Here is an 11,763-nt window from a genome sequence, read left to right as displayed (position 1 = left end):
CGAGATGTAGATGTAATTCCTAAAATTCAATCTAAAGATGATAAACAAACTTTTATCTCTTTTCAGCAATGAAAATCCTAGCTACTAGGGGAAAAGAAAGACACAATCTTTTCTCAAAGAGCAAAGAGCACACTGTAAATGCACTTTCCTAAATCAAGCCAAATAGACTGTCTATATGCAAATGCACATGCATGTATTTGTTTTTCACTTTCTTAGTATTGATGCTAAAAAGAAAGTTGATGTACAAATCTGAATTTTCTTTCAAGCGACAAACACAAACAAGCTTCTTTTCGAAATCAAAAGGTAGAGATGATTACGACACTTTATGATTTTGAAATAAATACTCGTTTTGACACTAGAAAGTCACAAATTCAAACCAAAGGCAATAGTAAAAGCATAATCGACCATCAAAAGCAAATAAACTTTCTCCTATGATCAAAATCGACACTTGTGACAGATCTAAATCAAAGGATGATAGTATGATTATTATACTTTTGCAATGGAAAACTGTAAATGACTCAACAAACACACAAAAACATCTACAGTTCTTTTGTACAAATGAGGCGGAATATCAGTAAGGAAAAGGGGGTTTGAAACAGTCATATACTGATCACAGGTTGCAAAAATCAGAGACAAAACTGGAAAGAATGAAGCAAAGAACCTCAGCTGCACAGGGCTAGGCTGATCAGCGCACCTGTTACACAGAGAAACTGCATTGCAGCGCAGGTTGCCCTCTCAGGAAGTGCGTTGAAATGCAGAACCTCTTCACAGTGCTTGCACTGGGGCAGAAATGAGAATTCTATCAGAGTTCTGGGTCATAGTTTGCAATTTAGTCTTTGGTTTTTCGCCGAGTAAAAGCAATCAGTAATGCACAATCAGGGGTAGATCTAAGGAGGGTCTAAGACCTATCACAAGGGCAATCAGATAGTCTATGAATCAGCTGTTCAAATCATAAACAGATCCAGTGAATGGATTGAAGTAGCAGATGTCTACTTTGCATTTGTTATGGCAAATGCAGTTCGATTGCTACTTATAAGTTTATGAAACAAAAATCAAGAGATACACAAACAAACTAATTAGACAATCGTCCCCAGCCGAGTCGCCATTTTGTTACCGGGAAAAGTGTCTATTAAGAACTGCTCTATCCCACTAAGGTGTGACAACTGCCTTAGAAAAAACAGAGAAAACTACTTTTGTATCTCCTTTATGAACTATAAATAAAGAGGAATAGGAAGAACCAACCTGTGTCTTGCGCTAGTCCTTTGATCCAATCTCTCTCCTCTTTGACAGCGTCCAACTACCTGCTCCCTTACTTGCCCAGCTTCACCAAGTACCTGTAAGATCACAGAAGAGGAAAACTATACAAAGACATGGATTTATATTCATAAATAACTTAGGATCAGATTTAAGTTAACCATACAAATGTAACGAGCATCAATGATACAAAAGCATGGAGGAGAAACTCAAATAGTTTTTATTGATATACAAGAAGATCTAGGAGGAGTTACAACCGATGATTCCTGACCCAGCATCAACCTCCCAGCAAAGAAGCCCCTCTTCACCTGCAACAAAGCATAAATCACCCAATACTCTGATCTCTGTCTCAAAACCAACAGCAATTCCTTACAATGTGCGAAATTTCAGCCTCTGGATCTCTAGGATGAGGGATCCATATATAGATGTATGCAAGGAGGATGAGTCAACTTGTGATTTGATTAGTGGCTTCTCTCTGTCAGTTCTTTCTTCCACTTGGAGACTGAAAGCCTCTTACTCATCCTTGGTCAAATTCAGTGAGGCAAGTGTCATAGGAGAAGATTCTGGAAGCTTCCATTGTCTCTCCACCTCACGGAATGACACTGCCATTTGTCATTTCCTGCTCAACGCACCCTGGTAGTGCATTTAGGTGCATTGCAATGCACCTAGCTAGTGGATTTAGATGCTATGCAACGCACTTAGCTAGTGGAGCAGCTGAAATGATCCTGTTTTGACTTATTATGAGCAGTTTCTGGTGGAGAACTTCTGGGAGAAGCTGTAATTTGTTGACCTTGTTCCTTTAGGGGTTGGAACAACACTTATAGGGACTTAGGAGCCCTTGGTTTATGGACATTTCATGCTTGGAGCTGCAAGGCACAAAAATGTCTATAACACCCGTGCAAAGTGGATGACCTTTTGTGATAGAATTCAAGGTCACGGTGATGAAATAATAGAGGAGTCCTTAAGGTCCCTGCAACCCAAATAAAAAACATTGGCAACTCTAAAGTTCAGAGGATTAACCTTCAAACTCACTCCACAACTCAGTAGTCGGGTCACAGGGTTTCCATTGGGGACACCATGGGATAAAGAGGAAAGGAAATTGGGCCAGAAGGCCAAAAAGGAATTTTTCCTACCAGAAGAACAGTTTTCAGAGGATAAGAATGGGGTCCGGAGAGCCAGCCTTCAGCCATTTTGGAGAGAGGTCAGCCTTCAAATTATGAAATATATTACCTGTGAGGGGCGATTTAGTATTTTGTATGGTTATCACTTCTGCTTGTTAACCGAGCTCAGGCATAAGATGGATTTTCCCTCAGAACAAAAATTGAGCATCCCATACTTCCTCCTACAGTCATTGATTGAGTGTGGCACAAAACTGAAGGAGGGGAAACCAGACCAGCTGGCTCATCATGGGCTTATCAAGCTCCTCATAGAAGATGCCCTCCATACTTATACTGTCCCTATCTCTTGGGAGATTTTACGCAATATGTCCAAGGATGATGATATCCAGACTCTGGTAGAAGAACTCACTTCATCCAGCAGTGAGGAGAAGGAGCATATTGAGGCAGAGAAGAAAACGAAGGGTAAGGAAGCTAAGGGTAATAAAACCCAGGGCAGTCCATCACAAGAAAGGCCACAGGAAAGGCAAGACGAAAAGCAAGAAAAAGGACAAGCTGCTGAAGCCAAAGCTGTGAGTGGAGTAAAAACACAAACACCAAGGGAGAAGCGGTTGCAAACTCGGGCAGAGAGGACTGAAAAAGTCCAAACAAGTAAAGGCACACCCAAGGCAACCACAACACAAGTCAAAGAGAAGGCACCCCCAGCCAAGCAAGCCAAATCAGGGAAAACTGGTTCTACAAGAGGCCAGCAGACTGCTTCTATAGGAAGCTAGAAAACTGCTTCTATAGGAAGCCAGAAAACAGCCAATACAAGACTTTCTACAGGAAGTCTGGGGAAAGGGCAGCAGAAGGAGAAGTCGGCCGAGATTTTAGCTAGGGAGGCAGCATCTCTGCTAGCCACCCTAATCACATCCCCCAAGCAGAAGGAAAAGAGAAAGAGTGAGCCTCCCATGTACTTTAAGGCAAGAAGAAGTGTAAGAATTAAAACTGGCAGACCCCAACCACCGTCCAAAGAACCAATCACCATTGTCGACACCCCTACCACACCAAAGGAGAGGTCCCCCTCCAAGGCATCCATCACTTATGAGCGGGGAAGCCCGAAGACATCCACCTAAGGGAGAGAATGGAAAGGTTGGACACCAAGTCCTCTCTACAAGATGCTGAGGCTATTCTACAGGAAACATTGGCCACGCTCAAGGAGACCGAAGAAATGGAAGGTGAGGCAGCCAAATCACCACAGAAAGAAGAAGACGTTGAGTACATTATGGAACCTAGCCCCCAGCCTAGCTTGGGCTCCTACTATAACTTCTTGGAGGACGGAAAGATCATCCCTCAGAAATTCGCAGTGCCACTTTTCCTTGCGTTAGAGGAAGAGAGAGTGAGGACCCACACTTGGATGAAAATCACTAAGTCCAAGGGAGTGGCAGATATAGGTCCTCTGGAGGAGCAGCTCAAGGAAGCCATAAGAGAATTGGCTATGGTACGACATGTGGAGAGCAGCCAGCGGGTCAGGCTATAGGAAGAAAATGAGTTGCTTAGGCAACAGCTACAATTACAGGGACATAGGAAGGAAGATAGGCCTCACATCTTGGGGGAAAAAGAGCAACAAGAGGGGCCCACAATAGCCACAGATACCCCTTATGAACAACAAAGAAAGGAAGGGACACAGATTGAAAATGAGGCACTGAACCAGCAACTACAGGAACAAGAATTGCAGATACATTCTTTGAAACAACAACTGTAAGAAAAGGAGGCCCAACTGGCCTGCATCGCCAACTGGGCAATGGAAGCCCTGCAGTGCAGGCAGCCTGCCAAATCCTATGCCCTATACCTCAAGGACCAATCGTTACAGTTTCAAATCAATACCTTGGCCCAAAGGGGCATCACCCCTTTCCAAAATTATCATCAGTTTGCAGCTTTATGTGGCAATAATTCATCTGAGGATAAGGCAAAATTGGCAGAGTTCTACTTGCACAACTTATCCCTTTTAGACATGAACACATGGGATCCCAACACGGTGATAGGAGATTTCTAGCTTATGGCCATGGCCTCTTGGATGAGCCATGAGGAGAAGAGAGCAGCAGAGGTCCGCAGTATCATAGGCAGAGAGCTCAGTGAGCCTCTCATGATCAGAGCAGAGCCAGATGACCCATCAATAGTGATAAGCACCCACCAGCACTTGGCCAACAATCTTCAGGGTCTACCGGCATACATTTAGAAATAGGCTCAAGCCATCGCCCATTTTGAGGACATGGAGGGACTGTTGGGTGAAAACTGTATGCATGCCTACACAAGGTGGTGCAACACACTGCCTCACAGCCTGAAGATAAGGGAATACCACTCTCCCACTAGGATGTGGGAGGCCTTGGCAAGGGTACCTCTCTACAAATAGTTGATCCAGAACTTGCAGGCCAATTGGATTGGTTTGAAATTCAGTCCTCCTTTACTTCTGGGATTGCTAGAAGGACTGAAGGAAGAGGAGGAAGGTAGACAATGGGAGGAAGTGGAGAGGAAGGTTGGATTCCACGACTGGGAAGATGATATCACAGCAAAGGCTTGGGACATGAGGGAGGCGATGAAAGCCATAAAGGATGATGAGTTGGATTAGTTGCTCAGAGGATGAGCAACCGATTCAGCAGGGGGTGATGATGAGCCCCCAAATTGGGTAACCTATTGGGCTCATTTTTCCTAATTGTCCTTGTTCAATCCTTCATTTCTCATAGATTATGCATGTTTTTCTAGTATGTTTATGTTATTTGAATGAATAAGGGTGGTCACTCTACCTAGGAGGCTAATACGTGGTTATTTCAGGATTTTTGGACAAATTTTGGAGCAAAACCAAGCAAACATGGGTCAGCTGACAACCAAGCTTGAGGGAAGGATTTGTAGGGAGGTTGTCTATTGCATTTAATGGCCTTCCTCAAAATATCCACCCTCAACACCGAACTCCACAAGCCACCAAAACAAGTTTTAAAGGCAACCAAGCAGTTTTTGGAGGAGTGACTGTTCACTAGCAGTTGGGACAGCCAAGTCCCTTGAATCTAGGAGGGCTGCTAGCCCCCTCGTATTGTACAAATAGGAAGGCCTCAGCCTTCATAGTTTACTTCTGGAACTGTTGTTATTTTTGCACTATAGTGCTGCCATTTTGCTCAGCCTGTTTTTTATAGCTACTGTTGTAAAACTTTCATATGATGTTTATTTTTTAATAATGATAAGCAGCTCTACTTGGCATCAGATCTGAGTTCTTTATAGGAGCCTGCAGCTCTTGGGGTTGGGCCCAACCCGAGTGCTAAGGCCTCCTCTATGTATTGTTAGTTGTTCTTTATACATTTGCAAAAACATTTATGTTAAGTAGATTAAAGTTTTCTGATTAACCAGGTCACTGTTAATGGTTAGAAAGACTTTTTGAATGCTCAGATTTAGTTGACAGGTTGTTTACAGAAAAAGCTTCAAGAAAAGGGCCATCAAACATCTCTGGTTTCACCTCTCCTTCAATAGGAGAGGTGAAACCAATCACTAGTGTTTGATTTTCATGTGTAGAAGTTGGTTACAAGTTCAGAATTTCGTATGCTTAGTTGCATGAGTTAAAATACATGGTTTCATTGCAGGTCACACTTCTGTTCATTCTCTTTACCGGAAGCTAGCATATTAGGTCATCGTAATTAGGTTTTTGATTTACAAGTCTTCGTTGGATCAGTTGGAGAAACGCCTTGCAGAGCACCTATACCACTCCTTCATCTGTTTATTCTCCATCAAAACCATCCACTTCGCCCTCTACTTAGCATCCTTGCCTCCCATTCGCCGTTTGCTCCCGTAACCCTAGTTTTGTGTGTAACATTGCTTTAGTCTTCTTTGAACCAAATCTAGCCATCTACACCTATCTACAACTCCATCCACCGAGTCCTAGACCATCTCTAGGCCTCACCCTACCTCCACACTCACTCCTTCACCTTTCCCTCTCCATTCATCCACCAAAATCCTCATTTCTGAACATCTTGTAGAAAGTTATAGACATCCTGTAGAAAATCGCAAACATCCTGTAGAACCCTACAGACTTCTTGTAGAGGCTCACGAATGAGGTTTCTTGATAGCCAAACTTGGTGAAACTCTATGGAAGGGTGTTAGGGACCCCTTAGGCCCTCTCTTAACCTTCTTGACCTCCTCCAAGCATTTCCTCTCACCCATCCACCTCTGCACAGCCAAAAACAGTGAAATCGTATGCATCATAACTCTGGCAACTTATTCAAAAATACAAAAAAATGTTTTTTCAGATGTTACTGTAGAAGTACCTTAGATACATGTATTTACCTTCCTAGAATTCAATGGCATTTCTTTCAGTAGCTTGCATCCTCTTTCTTGCATCAGTAGGGTTAGCTGGTAGAATTAGGGTTTGCTAGGGTTTGCGTTTTCTTTTAGCTTTTCAATGTCTTTCTGCAAGTAGATCAACCTTCTTTAAATTAGCTTTCGTCCATCGGTTAAAAAGATTCTTCTCAGAGCTCATAGAAGTTGGCTTGAGCCCCTAGCGGACTTGTGCCAGCTAACCAAGTGACAGCTACGACAAGAGCTAGTACTTGTGCATACAACACCGTCGCTTCCAAGTTTGTTACGAACTATCGGGTTGATAAAAGTAAATAAGGGAGTCCCAGGATTTGTAGCATTATTGCTGCAATACTGGAGCTCACCAACCGGTTGGGATGTCTCCGCGAAATCTACGATTCGGTAGATTATTGATGGAGGAAAAAGGAAAAACCATTACAATTGAGAGCGATGAAGAGGTCAAGGATCCTCTGACCTATATTGAAGAAGTCAAACCTAGCAAAGAAAGGGAAAAAGACCTCCAGCTAGTAAGATGCCCTAAGTATGTAACTCCGAGGAAAGGGAAGGCCAAGATCCTTAATGATCTGGATGTCGTTGACAACATTCTCATAAACCCATATCTTCCAAAAGGTGTTCCACTTGAAGGCATGGTGACTAGCTACATCTCGACGATGAAATTTGAAGACTGGGACCTCACAGATATAAAGAAGTTTCCCCATTTGGTGACTAGCGAACTGATGGAGCAAAGCATAGAATGGACGGTTACAACACTTCAGCCAAAGGAATGGCTACGCAAGGTGGAGGAAGTTGGGTTGCTCTATCTCTTGTTCATTCCCCACATTCTCCGGCCCCCATTACAATATTGGTTATCAGACAACTTCTCTATCTGGTACAAAATGGATACTTATGGATAGATAAACCCATCCCCATCACGACATAACTCATTCATAGGATCTCGCAGCTTTGATGTGAAGGAAGAGACCCCATGGAAATCATGGATAGGAGTGGCAATGTGACGATGACAGAAGCCCTGAAAAAGAAATACAAGCTGAAGAAAGGGAAGCGAGGGTATGCTATTGATAGTATTCCAAACAAAGCGGTCCACATTGCTACCCAGCTGCTGGCAGGGAAATTTATGCGGAAATGTCGTGGCAATGAGGTTCCAGCAATAGTCGTCGCGCTAGCTGAGCAATGTACAGTAGGGGAACGGTCCAATTGGGCGCAGTTGCTCTATGATGAATTAATGACCAACTGTAGGGAGGTCCAACAGGAGGGCAAGACCTTCCACTATGTTTGTTTGTTGTTGTCCATCATGCTGGTTACAAGTGAATTACCCAAAGATAGCCAGTTTCCCTCCTTGGACCAGGATTGCCCAGAAGCCGCCAAATATGCATCACTTTGGGTGACCAAGGACGCTGTCAGAATCTAGGACATCAATATTTTCTAGATACTAATGGAAGAAAATCTCTGCCAATGGATCAACCAACGACCTCGTTTGTCCACTAAAGTATATGATAGTGTAAAGAACATAGTCGAGTTTAAGGCCGATAGGCACTATGTCTACATCCGAGTGCGCAAGGACCTCGAACAGACGTGGACCACACTTCCATTCATTGCCATTGATAAAGCTATCTATGCAGTATTGGATACCTGGCCACTGGAGTGCCGCAGACCAGATGCAGTGGGGTGTGATGAGGCTACTATCCAAAAATAGAAGTTTGAAGCTAAGTGCGTATCACAGCAAAAGCAGAACGAACAACACACTATGGAAGTACAGGCGGCCCCAGAGGAACAACATACTTCTACAGGTAAGGCACCAACAGGAGGGGTTGTGATGACAAAAGACGAAAGTAGTCCGAAGGTGACCACAGAGCTGGCCACGGATACATAAACAGAAGGAATGGCGCCAACCACCATGGGGTCGCCCTTAAAATGACCCTGGAGATAGAATGAATGAAGTCATGGAAGAAGGCCAAGGCGTCTAAATGGGACAGGGAACTTATTACATTGACCAAGGGTGATCTCGGTGACATAGGGGATACAGTTCATGAAGTCACCCCAGAGGCACTCAAAGAGGCGATGTCGGAACAACAGAATGTGTTGGGGGTGCTCCGCACACAGCTGCAGGAACTTGGGATATGGGCCTCACAACAAGGAACCATTTCTACCGGTGGAGCTTCAGGTCTGTCAGCCATTGAGCAGTTTCTATAGGCCAAATCGGCTAATACTATCCCACTCCCAGTAGGAGTAGTGACAACATAAAATGTGGCAGACAGAGCTATGGTGGGCCGGCTTGAGGGACTTGGATTAAATTTGGCTTCCCTCCCTCATGAAAGCTTGTACTAGCTCTAGGGCAGCACAACGATGGAGCTTAACACTAGGGAAGGACGTAAAGTATACGTACTCAACGAGTAGCAAATTAATATAGAACAATTGAGCCTCCAACGAGACGAAGTGGTGGCACAAAATCGACAGTTCGAACAAGTTGTAGGGGAAGCATGTGCTCGTGCCCCTGAGCTAGATCTTGTGGTCAAGTTAACTGTTAGCATACGAATCCACAAGTTGGCTAGTGGGTTCTGCGAAGCAAAGGAAGAAGCCACGAGGGTTCAGTTGGCCCTTAACTTATAGATTACAGAGTTGAAATTGTAAGTACAACCTTCGACACCAATGGAGGTCACCGAGTAGTGTAGATGCATCATTTAATCCGAGCGGGAAACGATCACACGTGCCATGAAGGAGTGCAACGACTTGTTGGATCAGTCGCTTATCATGCTCACTTCACTCCAGGAAGATCCAAGCTTACAACGATTGGAAACAGAGGCAAGGGAGCTCCAACAAGCCTATGATAATGTCAGAGGGATTGCATAGACAGTTGCTATTATGCATCGCTTGGCCAAGATGAGGGAGGCCCAGGCCCTGAAGATACAAGCTGACACTGCACGACAGAAAGAAGTAGTGATTAAAGAATGTCTCTAGCCATGGCTTGATGAAGCATTCGTGAGTGTAAGGTGGCACACATGCAGGTAGAATATGCACCCAGTGAAGCAGCTGAAACAGATACTGATGGGTCGGTGGCCCGCATAGAACAGGTACAGTGGATGGCGGAAGAGTTTGTTGCAAGTACAAGTGAAGCACAAAATTGACTGATTGACCTCTGCAAGAAGATTTTTGCACCAACCGAGTGACTCAAAACGAGTCACGATGATTGTGTTGGGGGCTTGTTGGGTACCGGAGGCCCCGCACAATGGTTTTGGGGCTCAAAGCCCGCAATTATGGGTAAAAGTATGTTAAAGACTCCGCGAAATGCATGGACAATGAATTGTAATGAGTCAATTCAATGGGTTGTCCACCCAAAAATAATGTAAGAAAATAGAAAATGAGTTGGCCTGCCCATGGGCCGTGTACCATGGAAATGTGTAAATAGAGCAAGGCTCTACGGTTAGAAGTCAGTTTTTTGGGTGTGCATTATTCATCTCGAATGTAATGGGTTTATGAAGAAAGAAGTCTCTAAGCATCTGTAAGTCCGATTCAAGGATGCTGGTAGATAGATAGAGGCTCTGTTGTTGTGTGTGCAGAGGCCTAGTAGAGTCCGCAACTATGTGCACGGACCCCTGCTGCTGAGTGCGCAGGGAGGATCTTGTTGTACTGAAAGCAAGATCAATAAAGATAAGAATTTCTGAATCATTGTGTGTTTTCTTGTTGATCTATCTATTGCCTCTAAATTTATGCATTATTTGTTATAGTTGCACATACAAGGTTTTAATGTTAAATGTTTGCTTGAAGACTGTAATAAAAAGATCAGATTGGTAATAATTTTATTAATAAGAAAGTGTGTTTGTGTGGAAGCAGAACTGAGTGGCGCGAGGTCACATACAATTAGCTACCCCTCCAGACCACATCTAGACATCCCAAGGGTGAAACCTAGTTCCAACACCCTCCTATACTACCTCGGGTGAGACTTTAGTCTGCGCTCAGTGGACTGTTGCCGAAAGGGCCTATAGTGTGGGATTTGTTCGGCTAATACACTTCTAAAACCTGTTTCAGGCACCAGCAAGCCAACAGTAGTTGTGTGCCTTCTTGGTTGTTGGTAATTCTCCCACAAATTCCATGGAAATGTTTTCCCAAGGACAAGTGGGTATAGGTAAGCAATGATATAAGCCCTGTTTTTAGTTACTATGCTTGCTGGTACAATAAATCACGCATCCCCTTAAGAACCTAGATACCTTCTCTTTCATCTTGGTCCAATAAAAATACCTCTTCAAGTTATCCATGGTCTTCCCTACACCAAAGTGTCTTGAAGCCTTGAAGGTGTGAGCCTTTCTAATCAACTGCAATCACTCGCCTTTAGGAATACATAACTTATTTGGATTTGAATGTGAGACCAATTGTAATATGTTAGAAGAATGACAAAAATATCAATTCTCCATTGATAGCTTTCAGAACATTGTATACGAATACAACAACAACATAATGAGTAAGAGCATACCTTAAGGAATAATCATATAGTTGCGACAAACTAAGACATACACAATGCGAAAGTGTTAGAAATAAATTGCAAATTAGTTCACAATCAATTACATACATTAAAATCGAATGAAGAACATAGATTCAAAGTCATCATACAAGTTGCATGCAGTAAATTGGTTGATAAACATGTAACCAATATGTAACAAACATTCATACATAGTTGTAATACTAGCTAGCTAATGTAACAATAGAGGAATGAATGGGAATCAATGCATGAATTAGAAAAAAATCCATTAACACTATCACACATTAAAATACATGCACAAAAAGCTCGTCAAAACCCAAGCATTGGATGAGAGTAGTTCATAGCATCTTCAAAACAAAACAATAGCCTCACAAGCCCTCCACCTATAACCTACCAAGAGGAATTTTTTTTAACTCCTCAAGCACAAAATAAAAATCAGCTAAAAGTCCCTTCGAATGAGGAAAAAGGTTACATTTATAGAAATGAGGAGGGTGACCTTTCACCTTGTCCTATAATTCTTGGACTTCCATCATGACCTTTCGACTTCCAATTGAATTTTTATCTCCCTTATGACTTTTAGACTTC

Source organism: Pinus tabuliformis, chromosome 8 (genome assembly GCF_031772625.1).
Source record: "Pinus tabuliformis cultivar Carrire ecotype Pingquan chromosome 8, CPIR1, whole genome shotgun sequence".
Taxonomy (NCBI): Eukaryota; Viridiplantae; Streptophyta; class Pinopsida; order Pinales; family Pinaceae; genus Pinus; species Pinus tabuliformis.
This window is presented reverse-complemented; position numbering follows the sequence as displayed.